We start from the raw sequence: 22,010 nt of genomic DNA on the forward strand, positions 1-22,010 counted from the left end.
CAGTTCAGGTTACTGTATAGTTACATTAACGCTCATTGACTAAAACAGCAGTAACAAGGGGAAAGTCTGACAGTGCGGAGTACGGATTTCCACAAGTGGAGTGCTGCCGGGATATATATATATATACAGCGAGTGGATTTAAAATCGTGGCGACCTCCTATTGGCCCAAGCAGTAGATTTTTTGGTGATTTGTCGACCAGTGTGTGTGTGTGTGTGTGTGTGTGTGTGTGTGTGTGTGTGTGTGTGTATATATATATATATATATATATATATATATATATATATATATATATATATATATATATATATATACATACATACATACATACATGTACACAAAAATATAAACTGTCCATGGCACTCCAGAATTAGAAAAATCTAAAGGTACATTTATTTAAACACATCATACGATACAAACAATAAAATCTGAGCGACGTTTCCAGACACAAACCAACCCTTTCTCAAGCTCGAAACTTTGCCCAGATTTTATTGTTTGTATCGCATGCTGTGTTAAATAAATTCATCTTTAGATTTTTCTAATTCTGGAGTGCCGTGGATATTTTCTATTTTCATATTGTTTTGATCTGGAGAAGTGAACATGATTGTCCTGCGAGCACCTATTCTACAGCTAAGTTTCTATTCTCATTCTATTTATCTCCAGGAGCGCTTTCACCAAATGTAGTGTGTGTGTGTGTGTGTGTGTGTATGTGTGTATGTGTGTGTGTGTGTGTTACTCGACGTTTCAGCTCCCAATAAAGTATTTTTCAAATAGAAACGTCGAGGAATAAAGTTTCATGTTTTGCACTCATGGAGTGCCTGTCGTTTTGATTTACTGTATAGGACATATTTTACAGTATTTTGATCGCAGCTCCCTTCCAGTTTCTAGGTTTCCTATATTAACTGTGTATCCTGAATCACAGTGACTTTGAGAATATATATATTTTTTTTATTGAAGTAAAATACTTGGTGTGTAAATATGGATACAATATTATTCCATAAACTCCGATAGTGCTGATCTTGGCACTAATTGCACAGACTTAAATTGATTGACTTCAATGGGAGTCTGTGTGCTGTAGTTCCCCAATCAGCACTACTCCAGATTATTTAATAATTCCCATTATCTTTTCACCTAAATAAAGGCCGTTTGTTACTGTTCTGTAACAATATAAAACCAATAATGCTTCACGTTACATTTCCCAGTTCTGCCAAATAACAAAGCAGTTTCTTTGAAAAGTAATCTTTTTACTGCACTTGTAGCATCTTTTGTCAATCTTTGTTTCTTAATCCTTGTGGTGTACATAAAAACGTGAAAATCAAATCCTGTACAATTCTGCAATGGATGACCTTACTAAGAGAAAAACATTGAACTCTCAGCCAAATGCCTGGTTTTCTAGTATTGGCATTTCACAGTTAACACCAACTCATCCCGTCCGAGATTCTGCCTAGTAAAACAGCTATATTTGATATAAAATTATTTCAAATGTTATTGAGCTGCACATTTCATTGACTATTTTGCCGTCACTAGTGATGTATGAATTCATGGAATACACATCAATGCCTTTCACCAACAGAGAAAACAGAAGAATGATGCACTGAAGGACTGAAGGAGAAGAAAGGGCAAAGACGATAGGAAGAATTATTGATGCATGGATCACCTTATTTGGCATGTGTAAGACAGACATTTTTTAAAGTAATTAATTTAACAGTCATTATTGATCTCATGGGTGAGCTTTAGCACGACCCAAGTCCACCATTAATCTCCGCCATACAGTTACTATCCCAAATATCGCATACATCTGCTTTCTTGAGGCTTATTTGGATGTCCATCTTTCACAACTTACTGTCCTTAGATTTACAGTACTGTTTAAGTAAAGCAGAAATCAGCTATAATATTTATCTGTTAAAGGTATTGAGTGAAAGTTAAATGGTCAATGCACTAATTGAACCTCTCATATTTGTATGTAAAGTAAAGTGATTGCATAGGAATGTGTGTATGAGTGAGTGTAATATCGTGATACATTATGTTAATATTATGACTCCTGTTGGCATGGGGGATGGGAGCAACATTGTATTATGGTGATTTTAGCGCAGGGTAAATACTCCTCTTTGGAAGGACATGTTTGGCTCCCCCTTAACCCTAATGCGTTGCTCAGGAGACTGCATAGTAAAAGGGTACAATATTCCCATCCTGGATACCTGTGCAATTGGAACAGCACAAAGAAAAGCAAGTCAATTCAAACTGTTCAATAAATGCCTGGTCCTTTGAATCAAACAACAGCCCGACATACCCAGCTGTGCTGCCTGCATGTTTGAAGTGGAGATAATCAACACTACTTTTTGTGTGTGGGTTGGGTAAGGAAGATTTGTCAGGTTTCTTGACTGGACTTAAGATTTGTCTAATCCTAGTTCTGCATGACTTGGGTTTACCGAGACATTTTTTTTACGGTGAGTTTCTCATGCACAATTACGCTCAGCATCGAAAAAAGATACAGCTTATCGGTTACAACAACAAGGTACAAAAACTAGTGTTTAGCCAGTGATATGGTTTAATTTTTAAGTGGTTGCTATATTAGGCTACTGAAACTGCAAACCATTAACACACACAAAAAAACTTGACATGTCGCTTACTTATAAAGTTACATGAATCCAGTAATTTCCATAGACTCATATGCACAATACAGTATTGTCTGAATGACCCGTCATTCTGAAGAATTTTTGCAAGTGGGGGCCTACGGTTCCACAGTAAGCATTGAAACTGTACAGACCTGTGTTGGTCAAAGGTTCTGCGTAACTTTAATATTTTTTAGATTTCTTCATTCCTTGTAGCTAATATTTTATTCTGTTCTATATTATTTTCTGAGACAAATCTGCTATGTTATTATCAACTCATTAACCTAACATATTACTTGACTATTACATCAATTGAAATTCTATCCGAATATAGTTAGCAAGGAAGAAAAAAAAAACCTGAAATCAGGCTCTCGTTTATTTATTTTTGATTGCCCAATTATGAGTGGTAATGATGTCTGAGAGCAGCAGACTTTAACATTTTCACCTGCCCCATAAACCAAGTCAGATGCATGGAAAACTCACAGGAGACTGGACAGATTTACGAGACATTCTTCCCTTCAATGAGTTATGCCTTGTTTACATTGTTCAACTTCCTCTTATAGGTATTGCAATGTGGTTGTCCATTGCATTTCATTCTCAAGAGAAGAAAATCATACTGCTTCATAGCTCCACGCTTCACTGAATAGGCAGGTACATTACATTTTCTTAAAAAGGCATGAATAAGTTAGGTATACGAAGCATATATCTGGTACATTACGTACATTCCAGTGGGATATATTACATATATTTTTAAGCCTACCATGCAGATAACATGTCTACCTTTTAGGGTGAGCAAAAGCAGTCACGTTACAACTCGTTAACAAACAGCTTAATACCATCAGTGCTGAAGACGTCTGCAAACCAGTCGCACCCCCTGCCTCTCAATAGCAAATCATTGCAGGTTCCTTCAGTACTTAGGGCTTAACTTCCCCAGCCATTTACAGAATAGTGTTAATAGAGTAACAGTCCTATATAAAATACATTAGTGATCGTGCGAGGCAACCCGCTTGAGAAAGGGAAACCAAAAAGTGTGTTACGCAAAATATTCTTTGGGTAAGGCAGGGTGTATAGAAAGTTAAAACACGCATACCAGGGAAGAGAGTCGCAAAGCAGCTGCCAGCCTCCTCTCTTCTCCCAATGCTGCTTATCTGTTCAGGAATAAAGGAAGTGGCTGAGAAGGATGGAAGAGAGACTAAACAAGGCATGTAGCGGGCACACTACAGAGATACTCAGGGGGTAGGGAAACAAGATGCTCAGGAGAAAATGTTGAGATTGGTGGTAAGCTGCCAAGTAAATGAGAAAGACAAAATCCACTTAACTCTTTCACAGTTGGAGGGGAAAGGCTCAGCACTGGAAACCTCTCCAGCAGGAAAAGGGTTAAAATACATGTAGAGAGCAAAAATAGGCTACTTTGCATCACAAAATCTATTTCTTAAAAGAACATGAGCCAGTTTTTCCCTCAGATGCAGGATTTGGAAGAATAAATAACACTATTTTTTTTACAAACATTGGCTGGGGAAAGAAATTACATTGTAAAAAAAAAAAAAAGAAGATAGGTTTTAAAGATAAATTAGTACCAATGAAATGTTCTACTTGTACCTCCCTAATTTAAACAAAAATCGACCTGTAATCAGTTAAAAGCCCCCTCTACTTTTATTTTCATTTGAAATGTCTATGTTAAATGATGTGCCCTATATTGACATTTCTACACAACTATATTGGCCAAGTAAGCAAATGCTTTTTAATGTTTGTTTTTCTTTTTGGCAAAAAAAATAAATATATATATATATATATATATATATATATATATATATATATATATATATATATTCAGGAAACATTAAATCAATTCAGGTCATTGTATAATGATTAATGGAATTCTGTAGTACAGTAAATAGCATAGAGTAAGATGTGGTAAATGCCACTAGGCTATATGTGTGGGTACTGTGAGTCTGAGACATCTATTAATGATGCAGCTATTAAGGTATTATTACCTCTCAACTATGTACCTCAAAACTCAATATAACAACTTTTCCCGTGGTGGCAATGACACAGCTGTCCCTTGTACTAGTGGCTTTCCATCCAGACATAGGATCACTATCTCCTACCATACATACCTTCCCTGACCCATCCTCAGGCAACGTCTGATCCCTTCCTCTATCACCCTGCGTGTTCTTTCCATTGAAGTGGGATGTCATGCCATCTTCCCCAGCTGGTTCCGAAATGGAACCACGACACATGCTGTTCTTTCCTGTACAACTTTTAAGGCGCAATAATGGTACAGTATGGTTATTATGCTAACCCAGCGCTCCTAATTGCACAGGGAACTGGTCTTGATTTTAATGATGATTCAATGTACTTGAAATTTACTAAACTAAATTTCCACTACTTAACCGAATGAATTGCTCAGCCAGCAGACGTTTCACTGCAAGAGGATTTTTAAAGTACTGTACACATTCAAATGTGGCAAAACTTGCAGTTCAAACAATAAAACCACTGGATGGTTTGTATTTGTGAAAAGGACTCCAGACCTGAATTGAAAGACCTATATACATCAATGCACCATGTCACTTGGACAAAATCATTCCCTCTCGTGCACTTTCAAGAATGTAAGTTCTCAGGTCAAGGTTTCACAGTGCCTGTGTTATTCGGCGTTTTGCGAAGCCCTGCACACAGCTCTGTTGAATGAATAAATGATGCTTTTACAACAGCCACTTGAACAGCATCCCTGTACTGCTGCTGCCTGTTAGTCATGCTCTGATCATGATGGACTAAAGAAAAATTGTCTAGGAACCTTCACTGAGCATTTACCAATACAAAAAGATCAAATACTCTACATTTAATAGAACAAAATTAAATAAAACTAGTAACACATACTGACAGTGGTAGATCTTTTTTTTCTTTGTGTAATCAAATTGAAATAGCGGTATTTCAAATTGGTGATACTCGATGTGAAATGTTCTACTTGTGAACAAAAAGGCCAAACATACATAATCTTAGCATGCACTAATCATAACACACTGTTCCACTTTTGTTGTGCAGTGTTTCACCATAGATACAGAACAGTGTTAAAAAAGGAAATGGGGGAGGTGGGATGAGAGTGGGAGTATATATATATATATATATATACACATATATATACATATATATATATGTGTATATATATATATATATATATATATATATATATATATATATATACATATACACACATACATATATATATATATACATATATATATATATATATATATATATATATATATATATACATATATATATATATATATATATACATATATATATATATATATATATATATATATATATATATATATATATATATATATATATATATACACACATACACCGTTGTTTAAAAAAAAATTAAAAAAATAACAATAGAGGTAGTTAAACTGTGATAGTGCCAGTTGTGGCACTATCGTGAGGATACTCCCATTGATTTCAATGGGGGTTTCCATGCAATAGTTCTCCAATTTACCGAATCGTAGCTTAATGAATATATGTAACAGTACAAAAGAGCATGTCTGTGTAAACAAATCTAGAAAAACAAAGTTGCTGTTCAATAGCTGGCTGTTAATAATCCTGAAAAAAATATATATTCACCTAACAGTTTGCTCCTTTTGCAGCCTCACTTTCTTTTTTTTATTGGACAAGGCTTTTACTGTTCTAAATAAGAATGCATGTTTTATACGCAGGTCATGGCTATGGTTCATATCAATAATACATTCTCGCACATTCCTCGTCTCATTATCCAAACCCAAGCAGTTCAAGGGAACTGTGGTGGACGCTTAGGGTTGAAAGAGATAAAACGTAACCTAATGATGAGGTTAATAATGATAAAGAATGAAGGATTTCTAAATGATATTTATTGCTGAAACCCTAAAGAAACATAGCAAGAGTGATATTAAAAACTAGTTTAGGGGCTTTTATACTGCCTTATTTTGATGATCAAGAAGAAAGCAAAAGAACCTTGTGTAGCAGCCAAAATGTCCTCACTGACCCTGAAGAATGAATAATGGGAACAGCCCTGGATCAGATTAAGGGTGTTGCAATAGTTCTCTTTATCCTACTAAAATAAGTATAATTTTGTTATAAAACCTTGTCATGCCCTATATAATTCTTCTATAAGTATATATCTTATACAATACTGTATAATCATATCTATAGCTACTCACCTGTATAAATATATATATATATATATATATATATATATATATATATATATATATATACATACATACATACAGACACACACACACACAAATACAAATATACAGCCTGTTTTAGAATTTACCACTAGCTAGAGAAACAATGAGTACAAGTAGAACTCCATTTCAGTGTCAAGAACGAAAGACCACCACTGTGGTTTATCTATCTCTCTATCTATCAGCAAACAGAAGACAACGGCGCCCACAGGTCTTTGGTGAAGAAAAGGGATGGGCTTTATTTAATCAATATTTCGGTTCTGTCCAGGAAATTTCCCAAAACGTGTGTGTGTGTGTGTGTGTGTGTGTGTGTGTGTGTGTGTGTGTGTGTGTGTGTGTGTGTGTGTGTGTGTGTGTGTGTGTGTGTGTGTGTGTGTGTGTGTGTCGCACTTTCAGTAGAATGGCAGGTCTGGAAAATGACTACCAATCACCAATACAGTTATTAACCCTTACGCAAGGTGCAATAAAACTGCACCATATGTATCAAGTAAAAAATCCCATTAAATTAAACAGGATTTTTTTAATACTTCTGGAACAATTGCTGTGCCTCACATTTGTATCAAATGTTGCCTACATTCACAGACCCCATAGAGTGATTTTGTCCAGTTGCATTAGAGACTATACTGTAGTTCCATGATGTCAAAAGACTTAACCACTTCTTCTGCCGTTTGACACTATCATAATGTTTAGGAGCACAAGTCTAATGATGTTGGACAATTACAGTATGTTTTTTTTTTTTAATACATCATTAAAAAATCTATTTTTATACATTTATATCGAGCAACATTTAATTGTACAAGTTTAGACAGTGAAAAATCCTAGAACTGATATATAATGGAGGCTCCATAGGGATGTTAATTTACATACATTTGTTGTTTGTTGTTTTTTTTTTTTAACAAAATGAAATGTAGGATTAGAGAAACCAATGACGTGCCTGTTTTTCTTAACAATGTGAAATTTGCTGTGCATGTCAGATTTAGAGAATAGCTGCGCCTTAATGCCTATTGCTGGGAAGCCATACATTTAGTAGCATTCGAACAATGCTTTGTGTTTACTACGAGAGCCCTTTTATAATAAATTCTTTCATTAAGCCGTAAAAAAGGACTTAATGCTTCAACAATATATCAAGGCAAGCATTACAAAATTGGGCTTCACTTAGTGTTTGAGACTTGAGTTAAAAAATGGCATGGATCATATCAAAGAGCAGATATCTCAGATCAGAACACACACATTTTTACACTGAATAGCAATGTCTAGGAATGTATATTTTCCAGAAAACGATAACATAGCAACCAGCCAAGGCATTCAAAGGATTAAAGTAGTGTAGTCTGTGTGGGAAAGTGTAGAGCAATGTAATATGATGTCCCTATAGTAAGAAAATGTATGTTTCAGATATATTGGATGGTGACTAACATTGGTAATTTAAAAACACAGGCGCTGCCTTTTGACAAAAGCGGATAAAGATGTATTAAAGTAGACCCCCACGCTGTGATCAGAGAAAGTCAATTAAAAAAAAATATGTGATATCTCATCCTTTTTATAGGGATATCTGCATTTACCAAAACATACATGCAGTTAATTATTTTTAAATGTGCTATATTTTTGTATTATTTGTTTTTACTTCTGAGAATGTGCAGCACCTTCACTGTTACATTTAGATATCTCACTGGCAGGAATTTGTCTGGCAATACTTACAAATCCATTTAGATTTCCATTTTCAAAAGTGTCACGCTTTAATCATCAATAATATACTGTACTTTCACAGTAGAGACGGAAATGAAACATCATGGGGGTTTCAATATACTTCCAACGTGTCACAAATCAAGGCCCTCCATAAATGCAATTAGGGTCTTGCGATCCAACACTGAAATCCTGAGAAGCCACAACACTTGTTTCGAAACAAATGGCTTCTCGAGATGGAGAAATATTGCTATCAATCACCAACAAGTTAATTCTACATAATAAGGCAGGTTTGGATGCAGACCGATCCATTGTGGAATGCTTGTATCTAAAATTGATTACAACAGCACTGAAAATGTATGCAGCCCTCCAAACAACTTCCATGCTCTGAAACATTAATCTCAATTGTAAGGAGAGCTTCATAATGCTTGGTATGAAAAAGTATAAGATAAATCAAGCTTTATAAGACACATCAATTAATCAATTTTAGAACCAAGGAAATATGTTTTTAAGCAAAGTATTCCAAAAGCACACATTACACTGCATATGTGTCAACAATATTTAAATACGTAATTCTTTGCATGTAAATGGAGACGGTTGGGAAAGAGATATACTTTTGTGAGCAATCTTGAAACTTGTGAAACGATATGATGGTATCATTTAGTTCTAGAGTAAGTAAACGTATGTAAGATGACTTCATTTCTTTATGTCAATATCTTTTCTAAGGACACGTAGCATATTGGATTGATAAATACTATTACGTTGTCTCGTAGCCTCAACATTGCCACTTAAGAGGTTAAATACAAATATCTGTGAAGACTTTTTGAAGAAGGCACTCGGTGAGAATACATGAATTAAGTGATTGCTGTGTGACAGGTGACAGAATATGAAACTAGACAACTAAATCCTTAATCCCTCTCACACTCACTGGTTTATGTTTAGGGTCACTACACATCCATAATAAGTCTGAACACAGCAGAAATGGGAAAAAACTTTTTGCCTGATTTCCCCTCAACATTTTCCTTTCGCTGAGAAAAAAAAAAAGCTGTGACTGTATAAAACGTGACAAATGCAGATGTGTATTGAGACACGCAGGACCATATTTGTGTGCGAACTCACAGGAACTACGTTTCATAACCTTTTTTTATTTTTAGTTATGAGCAAGAAACACTATATTGCGATTATAAAATGATTAGGAAGGGGACTGGAATACTACATGAGAGGAGCAGAGATCCCCCCTCTACCACATTTCTTTACAGCTACAGTATTTTAGGGCTGTGGTACCTTCAACTATGAGAACTACTGGAGATAGGCGTTTTAAAAATGATGTTGTACATTGTAATACAGTACATCAATTTACAAAACCCGCATTTGTCGTCCAGCGTACTTCCTATTTCACGTGGATTGTGTGGCAATGAGATTTCTGTTTTCTTTTCAAATGAACATGTCAGCAGAACTTTGAATTCCAAGTTCCCTCCCGTTCCCTGTATGATATCGTCTCAGATATTTCTATGAGATATAATTACTCACGGCTCAGTGGGGCTTAACTGAAGTGCTTGTCTGAACTTGCTAAATGGATTATAGATGTTAGTCTGACTTTTATTTTCCCACAAATTGTAACGAAATATTTTTTTTTTTTAAAGGATTTTAATAAAAAAAAAGTTTTATGAAGCCTTCAACGTTTGTCATTCACAAGTCCATGTTTTTTTTTGCCTACTTTGTATACAATAAATGTTAAGTCGCCCAGTGAAGATACTACGTTTCAATTACTACAATTTAAATAGTCATTAAATAGTCATGCTTGCGTTTACATATTACGTCTTATTAAAATAATAACCTTTACGTTGTCTTATATTGACTGATTGTAAGACAACTTTATGGCCTAATACGCGTACATTTTTCCTAACAATAAATATGTTTTATGTGCAATTAAAATGTAAATATAGGCAGGCACTACCATTAACATGCTGTCAATAAAATGGTAATCTCTCTAGAACCAGTTTTTTTAAAAGCTATTTCCAGATGACTAAATTCCTTAGCATGAGGTACATTACAAAATAATTTGGATTGCAATGAAAGAAAAGACAATGTACTAGTCTAAAGAGAAACATAATTGCTGGCAACTGAATTTAATAACAAAACACAATTACAAACAAAAAAAAGTTGACATTACTTGGAAAAAAAAAGGTATTAATAAAAAAACGTTGAGTGTCTGGCAGCTGTTTCTATGTTGACAGTATTTATGGGAACAAGTGTAAAACAGCTACCTTATTTCATGCTGAGAGGAGGGACTTTCAATCCATTCATTCTGGTCTGCTACAAATCAAAAAGTAAAGTTCTGACATGATTTCAGTAAAATGTCTTATTTAGAGCAGTTGGGCCAAATTACTCTTTTATGCCATTAATATCTATGCTTTAATCGTGTGTAAAGGAACAATTAAAATGGGAAAGACTAAAAATGGAGATTACATGTTAGTGTGTTTAATAATATGACCTAAATGGCAAATTAAGTGGCTCTTGCATGCAGTTAACTTCCACATTTATTTTCTAAGAAAGGTTATTTGTGTGCCAAGTAGAAAAAAAAGTAAATGTTTGTACAACGTCATCATATTCAAGGGTACTACCCCTACCTTAATATATATGTGTGTGTGTATATATATATATATATATATATATATATATATATATATATAAAATTATTATTTATAATATATATAATAATTCTTTATGGTATGTGTGTATATATATATATATATATATATATATATATATACTATAAATAATTATTGACTGAGTTAACGAGTACGACAAAAAGTTATCAAACCTGCTTCATGATTTCGCACTAGCTACAGAAACGCCAAGTACAAGTATAACTATATTCCAATGCCAAGAATGAAAGACCACCCACTGGATTCTTTCTCTGCTTCCACATCTTTGGCATATGCTACACATACAGTACATGTCAGAACAGAAGTTAATACACACAACTCTAAAAAGACAAGTCTGAAGGTCAGAAACTCACAAACACAACTGCTTTTTACCTTGGTCAGCAGCACCCTCTCCTCCATCAGGTTTAACAAATCTGAGGGCACCCAGTCTAGTAGTTGAAGTACAAAGAAGGCTGTGATCAGATGGCACAGCCTCTTACACTGTGCCTAACTAAGATTGAAATAGACGTCAGTGCTGGTCATTGCCAAGGTGGCATCAGGACTTGTTCTTCTTGTGTGTCTCAAGTTTGAGAGAGAGAGAAAAACCTGAACAGCCCCAACGTGATTCCTTAGATCTTCAATGCATCACAGCCTACTGTACTGTATGTATTTACAAACTGCACAGTTATAACTATGGTATCTGACAGACCTGTACATTCCTTTATATTTGCTGGACATTTTGAGGATTTTGCAAACACACCAGCTATTTTTCTTTCTGCTAAAATAGTGCTTATTCTCACGAAGAACAGTGGATCTGCTCAGCTGTATACTTGTGGACATCACATTTGTAATGATAATGGCAGGTTAAGTTAGGGCATATTAACTCTGCATGTGCTTTGAATTGATAGATTGCTTTCCAGTCTCTTGCTGATCAAAAAACAAGCAGCATGACATGCCTCCTCTTTCACAATAACACATGACTTAGTACTGTGTTCATAAAAATCTGGATTTAAAAAAAATATATATATATATATATTATTTTTTTTAATTAGCACTATTTTTAGTGCAACTTGCAAAAATCAAACAGAAGAAGACAGGGGTGGTTGCACAATAACCCCCTCCCCTCCCTTGTCCTACATACAAGAAGATGAACTTTCTGGCAAGAAACCAGCAGCTGGTGGTGATATTGACACATCTCTTCCCAGCAGGGTTAAGGTCGGGATGATCACACGCCGTGATCCACTCCTTGCAGGTTGATATTGACTAGAAAGCCAGTTAACAGCTATTTTAACCTCTTCAGATCAGGGAAGACCTAGCTTGACCCTGCCCCCAAAATACTTGGCCTTCTCCCTGACCCATACATGCAGAAACATTGTTGATGTTCATTGGGGTGAATATAAATGGCAGGATTACAGTGCGTCCAGTGCACACACAACTGCTATTCTCAATGTCATGGGCAGCAGGAGTTAGAGATCCTGGGTCCCCATTCCAGAAATACCATGATGGAGAAAGGCTACAGGTTTCTCAGGGGGGCGGGGGGCGGTAATAACTAAGCAGAAGAATCGCCCCCTCCTACCTCAGTGCTACAGACTCTGGGGTCATTTGCCATGGATCCTGCCCTTTGCTTTGGAAATGTCAGAAAGATCAATGTCACCATCTGTCCCTACACTCCCAGCTCTGAAAGCAGAGGTTCAACTTCTATAGTGAGATATACAGGGAGATCAGCGTTTGGTGGGGTGGAAATGATCCAAGATGATCAAATATCTAACAACTACTACCCAGCTACTACCCAGCACGTGACACACACACACACACACACACACACACACACACACACAACCAAGCATGATCTGCTAGGTGTAAGTAGATGGTTATGTAGAGCAGCGTGAATTTCTGCCCATGTACAGTAAACATATACAACTATGTCAAAGCAAGAATACGTTCATCTAAATAAAGTATAAATACACCCATTTAAAGTAGAGAATCGGCCCACTTACCTCTTTGCCTCTCTGCCCCTCCCTCTCTCGGTATCCCAACCTAGGAAGCATCATACAACTTCCCAGTGTCAAAGACAAGATGCATTAAAAAAAAAAATAATAATAATCAGGCGATTAATTCAAGTGGTGCAACTTCTGCTCCTTTCCAACCAGCAACGTATTCTGTAAAACAATTCAGCAAAGCAGCAGCTAGTCCACTTCTTGTCTCTCGAGCATTTGCTTCACTCTCGGAGCACACCCCTCTCTCCTGTCTCTGTAGTCCCCGGGTGTTGATATCCTTCTATTAGTCATGTGCTGCTGGATGAGGGATGCAGCAGGGCAGCACTTGTCCTGGTTGGGAGCAGCTTCCAGCAGCCAGTGCCAGGCACACACGTGAAGCAGCTGCTGCTGCTGCTGCTGCTGCCTCTGCCCAGGAGCCTAGCACGCTCCTCCCCAGCACAAACCGAGGGGAAAGAGACCAGCCTCCTCTCTAAACATTGCAACCACCAGGCTGCATATTTATAATCCTCCGCCACTTCTCAGCAGGAAAGCTACTTTCATACGTCCTCCTCAAGGAGGCTGGGAAAATGTGTGTGTGTATATATTGATAAAAAATAACAATCAGACAGCTTTTTGTGCTGTTGTTTGCAGGATTTCCCCACGGCTTGCCTCTCTTTTCTCACCCCCCCTCCTTGTCTGTGTCTGCTAATGCAAAGTACTGATGCTCCCATGCTGTGTCCAATCAGTGCATCTACTACTAGAGCAGTGATTTAGGGGTCATCCATGAATAACACTTCATGCTGATGAATGGCTCTTTGCAGCCTTCTGTCCTGATGAGGGTGTCTGCGCGCTGCTGATTGCAAACACTAATGAACTTACAGCTTCATTAGCTAGGCTTTCTTGCCAGCAATACTGTGGTCTAAGCTGTGTTTGACTCCTGTAAATAAAGTCCAAACATGATACTTTAAAAAAAAAAAAAAAATGAAACTAACGGATACCTCTGCCAGTAAATCACACTGAAAATCATTGCAATTTCCCAATAAAGCAAAATTTGATGTTAAAAAGAAACACTGGCTTGGGGTGGAAAAAACGCACCGTTACTGTACTCTTAATATATTCAGCACTATGCCTGCAATAAAAAAATATATATAATGATAATGAATGTTTGTGTAGTGATGATCAGGCTATCCAGCACTGTGCACAGAATTTCACAAGCGTCATAACTCACTGTCCGAGCAGCTTGCAATATCATTTTGGTGCATGTGACACGGGGAGTAACTTGCCTAAGGTCACAAACTGCTGACACATTTAGGGGAGTGCGAAACAAAAATAGATCAAAGTAACTGCTGCTCCATAAACAAAAAAACGGGAAAACTCACCAGCAAAAAGATGGTTAGAAGCACTTTATCGGAACTACATAAAAAACACATTTAGGGGCCTATTGATTAGTTCCAATAAGTGCATTTCTGTGCTAATACAGCCATATTCACGTGGATTTAGATGAAGCCTTATCGCATGTCCGGACAGCGTAAAAAAAATATGAAGCTTTCGGGTGCAGTTTGTTTCCCGCTATGCAATTCTGTTCTGTATGCAAATGGGGCAAACTTGCAAATATACATATTTATGGGTTATTTATTAAGCTGCGATTTTGCAGGTCACCGGGACAGTCACGGACAGAAATCTTGCCCCACTTAGGTAAGCAAAATTGGGCATCTGCTGCCTCTCCCTCCATTAAAATCCTTATTTCACCTACATGTGGGAGGTGAGATTCCTTACTGTCAGCTACTGGCCGGTATTGCAGCAAATCGAACGCAAAGAGCATGCAAGTGAGATGTCAACTGTGCAATTTTTATGCATGGATAATTCTCGAATAAATACGGTGAAATTGCAGGAAATCTATTATGTCCAATCGAGTGCCGTTTCGGGCCAATTTTGCATGAACAATATCGGAGTTTAATGAATAAGATCCTTGGTATTACTGTATATGGGATTCACACACTATAGAACCAATGTGGCAGTGATTGGCAGAGACTTCCTCTGCGGACGCAGAGAGGAACTACCTGACCATACTGTCCGACCTCTTCCACTCTGGCCACGACACTTCCCGCATTGTCTTTTGCGGGGAATACTATAATCCCAGCCCGGACTCAAGAGCGGAGTCCCTGGGCGCTCACCATTTACCAGAGAGCAGCGATGCCAGCCTGGCGGAGCCTCGAGCACCCAACGGAGGACTTACCTGTCTCCATGCCAGTCTGTGTGAGAGGTCCCGAGTCCTCGTTTACCCTGGAGGGGTCATTGCCCAGCTTTGCCCAGCCGAGAGAGCCCTTCTGGACCCTCTTCACCCTGCATCGTGTGACCTACCTTCCCTGCGAGGTGACACGTCCAGGTGGACGATCAGCGAGGGTGCGTCCATCATCGAGGTACCGCTGTGCCTCCACCGCTCCCGATGTAACGGCCGTCTCCGCGGACCCAGTGGCCGATGAGAAACCCACCGTGGCAGTCCAGGATGTCATTCGTCGCGAGCCACGAGAATGCTCACCATTTTCTACAGCAGTACCATGAGATGCAGGAAGCCAGAGCCCATGCGGAAGCTTCTGTGAGCGTATTTCAACTCCGCAGGCCGAGGCAGAGGTGTCCCCGATCAGAGTATCGTTTGGTACTACTTTTGTTGCTGCTCCTACCGCTCCTCCGGCGCTGCTGGTGGGGGTTATTCCGCTGATGACCTCGTTCATCGGGATCTTCCGAGTGACCCTCCTGCTCCGGTGAGTACTTCCGCAGCCCTTCCTGTGATGTTGTGGTGCCAGGAGTGGGAGTTAATCCAATCGCTGCTTAAGGCCAGCACTGGGGCCGTGGTCCTGAATCTCGGGGCCTGAAAAGTCCAAGGCCGCCCGAGTCCGTGGGCAATTGACTGCTTTTATTCGGGCCAGCTATACTCGCCTAGAAGTGTGAACCTCCTGAAATGTCCTATTTTACTGCCGACAAGATTGAGGTTCAGGACATTGTTCCTTCTCCGAGAACGGAGGTGGCTGATGGTACGGCTGTCATAAATAAGGAGGTGCCGGCCCAATTCCCCACTGTCCCTTCTACTGTCTCCGCCACCTGCCCAGAGATTCCTGCCCTAGATAACAAGCGCCATCCCCTGTCCCTTCAGCCACGATCCCCTACCATGACTGTAGCACCGGAATGTACTGTTGGAAAAGTATATGATATGTATGTTTCTAATGATGCCAATGATGTGTACAAGTGGTGGGATACTATGTTCAAGGGTTATGTACCGCATTTAAACGGGACGCACTTTGTCCTGGAAAGGGACGATCAGGTAGATCACTGGTGGGAGAATTGCAAGTTTACTCGAGAGCAGGAGGCGGAGATAATAAGGAAACGTAACCAGAGACTACTTGCACCGCCAGAGAAGGGGGATGACTTCTATGCTTCCCCCTGGGATGGACCTCTATTCTGGGTATTGCCAGGCAGGGTGTGGGCAAAACGTTATGAAGATTTACTTGGTTTAAATTCCCCGGTCACGTGGGCCGTGACGTGGGAAAATTTAAACATGGCCACCGGGATACCGGCACCCCATAACGGGGCCTGTAACTCGGGGAGCAAGGGGTCCCCGGACCTGAAATCAATGCGGTTCAGCTCCAGAGACGCCCTGCTACAATACTGTATTATTAAAATAAAAACCAAGCGATCGCCTATTAAGAACGCACAGGTAGAGTGACTGATTCAGTCTCTCTCTCAGTGCGTGTCTCTTACAGTCAGGTGAAGCCAGGTAGGATTCACACAGCGCGAGTCCCATTAAAACGGAGGGACCCCCGCTGTGTTAATGCGATGGGCCATTAGTCTGTCTGCTGGAATCTCGCGTTGTGGAACGGGATAAAGGGCAGAATTCACAAGGCAAGCGGTTCAAAACCGGCAGTTGCACCTGTACAGCATCCGTTGGTTCGAGGGTCATTTATCAACGTTTCGCAGATGCAAATCTGAGACAAGAAAAAATTATCCAATTTCTAAAAGACAAAAATCCACATTGTTAATTAATATATATTTTTTATTTCAATAAAACTACTGCTATTTTCAGCACATGATAAAGTTAAAAATGTACCCCTTAGACAGGTGTTTTTCAACAGGTGCTCCTAGGAATCCTTGGGTTTCCCAGCTATCCCTAAAGAGTTCCCTGCAATTTTCATGTCTGAAAATGTTACCAAATACAGAAGAATTTACAATTACTATTAGAGAGGGTTGGGGTTCCTTACAATGCATCTGATCTCAGACGCGCTATTAGAGCGGGTTGGGGTTCCTTACAATGCATCTGATCTGAGACACGCTATTAGAGCGGGTTAGGGTTCCTTACAATGCATCTGATCCCAGAGAGGGTTGGGGTTCCTCAGAATGTCACAATATAATTATGGGATTCCTTAACTAAAAAGGGTAAAAAAAACACTGCCTTAGACAATATGTTCTTGCAGAACCCTATCAGTGTTCGGAACATGTAGAGGTTACTGTATGTATTAGTGGGATCTGCTTTCCAAAGTGGTACAGGGCTTGTGCAATAAACAATGAGATATTTTTCAACAAAAATGAATCGCACAGTTTTACGAGAGTTATACGGGAGATTATCTGCACGTGGATCATTTTCAATCAGGACCTACCTGCTGGTGCTGGCAATCAGGATAAGGTGGTCGACATAAGCATCTTGGTTGCTGGTCCTTTACCCCTTTGTGCCGGAAGACTGGCAACACTTGAGTTTCACCGGTCTTCTGACACTCAAGCATGTGAAATCTTAGTGTTGCGATCACGGTGTTGTGGGCGTATCTCCCAGGATGTAGCGGGCAATCTCTCCAATTGCATCAGAAATCAAACACTTCTAGCAATACATACTGTACAGTGTACGTTATACGGTCCTTAGAGGGCCAGACCAAATGATGTGTAGGGTACATGTTGGGTGGAAGTCTCAAAGATTGCAACATCTCCCATTTATCCATGTTGGGGAACAGAAGCTTCATAAACAAAAACAAAAAAACCCCTGCAGCACTTAAGAATATGCAGCAACTACTTGCTACTAAAACGGAGAATTGATTTATGCAGCGTAATATATACAGAGAACATATGCACAATGTTTCGGGGGGGGGGGTGAGCCTTCGTCGAGCAGAAGCTTCCTCTAACGAAACAGTAACCAAAATATTTTAACAGATATTTACGTCCTCGATTGTTTGAGGCACAGCAACATGGTTAGATAAAAAGTGCAGACCAAAATATAAATTCTCCATGTGAAGAACAACGTGGAAATGACAAGTTGCATTTAGAACGGATTGGAAATACACAAACAGAGCTGAAAGCAAGCCTGCAGTAAGATAAGGCAGCTGCCGTATTGTGAAAGGCCCGCTTTGCACCCTTTTCCAAAGACAGAAAAATCGGAACACTGAATCAAACTTTGTTACACAGACACTCAAAAAACAAGTACTCTGTGGGCGATTTTCTCTAACGTTGCCTGTGTAACACCCCTATCCCACCCCAGCATGAGGGATAAGGTGTACAGTGAAAAGGGAGTGTTGGTAACAGTCTCTGTAGCTTTAAACAGGTTTGTGACCTGAATAAAGGATATTAGTGCTCAGCGGTTTACCTGGTTTCTTCAACAGGACAGGTCTTCAGGTACATCTCATGATAGTTGGATCCGCGCTGGCTCGTGTAAGTAGTGGTGATGAATAATGAGGACACCAAGATGTTTTATCTTGAATTTATTAGAACAGCAAAACTCAGGCATCAACAGGACAGGGTTTCAGCAGTTACAGTTCCATACTTCTCCTTCCCTCTCACCATGAGACTGATAGTGGCTTGTCAACTTTTAGAGCCTTTTGCCCTTCCAAGTCGCAGATCCTGCCCATTAACTGGAAATCACGTGCAGTCCACCCAGGTCTCTTTCTAGTCCTGCAGATGGGAACTATCTGCTACTGTGGTGAAGGATTCTTTAAGTATCTTAACTGTAAGGATGTTACTGAGCTGGAGGTCGTCCCTACTTAAGAGTCTGTCTGTCAGTTTCCTTACTGTAGGGACAAACCAATCCTATAGGGCACTTCCTTAACTGAGAAAACAATGAAAGGAATACTGTTGCTTGCCTTACAGGCCAGGAGAGCCAGGAGAGCCAGGAGAGCCAGGAGACCTCACCGGAGTCCTCCTTGAAGGTAAGGGGAATCTTCCTGGTGCTAATTGGGGTCTGAGTACACAATGGTGGATCCCACCTTTTATATCCAGGGGGTGTGAACAATATTCTACCCAGTATCTGGGCAGAATAAATGTTGCAACCTGGTCACACCATAGGCATGTGACCACCTAGCAATGTCTTGAATTAAATGTGACTAACAATAACCTTTAAAAGTGCAACATATTAGACATAACAGTGTAACTAACTTACATGTTCTGAGGCCTGGTGAGGATTTAACCCTACACTGCCTGCAGCTATCAGGGCTGACATGCAAGGATTTTCTAACTCTAGCAAGGGTGCTATACCTGTTTTGATTTTGACTTTATGTTTTGCATTGACATAACCCCGTCACACACATGCTGCAGGGGCACGCAGCATATTGCATAGCAACGTAAAGCAGTAACGTGTAAGGAGCAGAAAGTCCCCCCACAAATAGGGAAGGGAAGTGAGTTGAAGTGACATTTTCACTTTTTTGTGTTGGCTTTAAGGCACAGGATACAATAGCAATCTCTGTTTTAGTAACACGTGTGAATGGCAGTGTTCATTTGAAATACCCAATGTGTTTTTTTGGGATATACAAAACAACAAGAACAGGTGCTCTTCAAATGTGCAATATTTAACTAAAACGACATTATTATTGATTATTGTTATTTTCTATTATAGATGATTCTGCACTACCAAGCCCAACCTGCTTGTTAAAAACGTCCAATTAATTATCGTGCATGTACGGTTACTACGTTTTCATCTTCAGTACTGCATTAGGTAACAAGTACCTAAAACACCTTTCTTTGTACTGCAAAAACATACAGTACCGTACACACAATTGTGAGGAACACAATTTATACCAGATTAAAAAATAAATAAAACCTGATCACTTTCCCCAACACCTGCTTTCCTCACACATAACCCTCACTGGTTTAGGGTCTCCCAGTTAAGTAATAGCCTCTATGACTAGGAGGATAGAAAATACGTTCCCAGAAGCAGAGCAACTCAGGACACACTTTTGACCAAATTAATTAGTCTAGCACTGATAATGTACAGTTGTTCAATCAATGCCGTATTGTTGCAGCTGGCACGCTTTCACAAATAACCCCCAAAGTATTGAGAGATTTTGTGAGGTTTCCAGTTACAAGGAAGAACGCAGGCGTGACTTCAAGGTTGCATTGATTTGGGCTGAGTTACAAGCCCTTTCTTTAGAGAATTCACATGGTGGTAAGTAACATGCAGGATACACCACAACAACTCTTTCAAATCAACATTTCTCTCCTATTGATAACTGCTGAAATATTTGACAGCAAAGAATGAACAATGAAACAGTAAAAACAATGGCTAAAAGGAATACAGTAGATTTCTGAACTGTCTAAATAGGACTGTGGCTTTGATGCCCCCTGGCTGCTCTCATGCTAGCAGTGTAAAAGGTTTGTTTTCTTGAGATATGACCGAGTAATCTCTCCTTTTCCCAATTAGGTAACTCTGACTCACTGATGGAAGGTGGGAGTAAGGAAAGATTGATGCTTAGAGTAAAGTGTAATTAAGACTTCACAAATCACGCAGCCACAGGAAGAATGCCCTATTCACTCATAACGTGGTGTTCTCGAACATATACATTTCTGTATGTTATCATTTGATTTTTACCTGGCGCTGACAGTTCAAAGGGATACCACTAAATAAATCAGTGTCATACCACTGATTTCCTCTGTTACTCACTTCTTAAGAATCATGTTGGCACAGAGTGAGTTTTTCCTTAACACATTTTTTAACATATTGAAATGTGATCAGTGGTTAAACTTTAATGACAAATGGAGTAGAACCTGGTCTGGGGAGATAGAAGCGGCCTAAATTAGGAGACAGCTTTAGCATTAATGCATTCACTGCCTGCTGCCCTTGTAGTGAATCGTTTAGGGGCTATTAATGATTATATACTCTTGTATGGCTCTGATGGTCTCCGAACTTTGCACAGTAACATTGACAGTCAATAGGAAAATGTGCCATTAAAAAGAGCATATCATTTACTTTTTGGCAGTGATATTTTTGTGCGGAAAAATGTGCTACAGTCATAGAAAAGGGAATGAATAGTTATACAGTACTTCGACATATATTTTATGTTTTAAAACTGGGAATGTGGTAGGGAGATATTTATCCACCCTCAGTTTTCCAGCCACCTTCCTTATCATTTTATTATTACAATAAGGATTTTCTTGATAATCCCTAGAAAAAATAGATGCCAGAACTCTGTTCCCCTGACTTTCCTCACAAAAATAGCCGTACTTTGTGATATCTAAAGAGATTTCCTCCAGGTCACAGAAAGGAGGGATCAGGTTTTGAAGTGGACCCAATAACGCCTTCTAGAAGTGTTACTTCTACTGGAAGGATTTCTCTCTTCAGGAAATGGTTTCTCGTCCTGCCATCACGTTCTGTATCGTTCTGTCTCGTTCTGTCTTAGCTAAATAGGATATGCAGAATCCTACCAGAATTGTCACCAGCTACCCATGTAACCTTTGCGTGTCGAAAGACCGGCACTCAACCACGTGATTGCTTGATGTTGTGGTCACATGGACGCGGACAGGTGACCGTGGACGTGAATGTACTTCCATTACAATCTCGAATGCAGCAGTGATTGCACTGTTCCCCATGAAATCAAGCATGACATACCCTGTAGGGCCCCTAG

General features: G+C 39.2%; 1 protein-coding gene across 14 annotated transcripts in view; it reads right to left on the reverse strand.

The window, feature by feature from the left end:
* The window catches only part of TENM3 (teneurin transmembrane protein 3), an 816,371-nt gene extending 802,586 nt beyond the window's left edge, over positions 1 to 13,785 (reverse strand). For 3 of the 14 annotated variants that reach the window (XM_075610837.1, XM_075610771.1, XM_075610754.1), the window contains exon 1: positions 13,165 to 13,785. The gene's annotated coding sequence lies outside the window, so the exon portion shown is untranslated. Of the gene's footprint in view, positions 1 to 11,560; positions 11,876 to 13,164 lie in introns of those variants that run through there. The other 11 variants (XM_075610845.1, XM_075610819.1, XM_075610800.1 and 8 more) reach the window with 6 other exon arrangements.
* Positions 13,786 to 22,010: the final 8,225 nt, after the last annotated feature.

The sequence above is a fragment of the Ascaphus truei genome, chromosome 1 (assembly GCF_040206685.1).
Source record: "Ascaphus truei isolate aAscTru1 chromosome 1, aAscTru1.hap1, whole genome shotgun sequence".
NCBI lineage: Eukaryota > Metazoa > Chordata > Amphibia > Anura > Ascaphidae > Ascaphus > Ascaphus truei.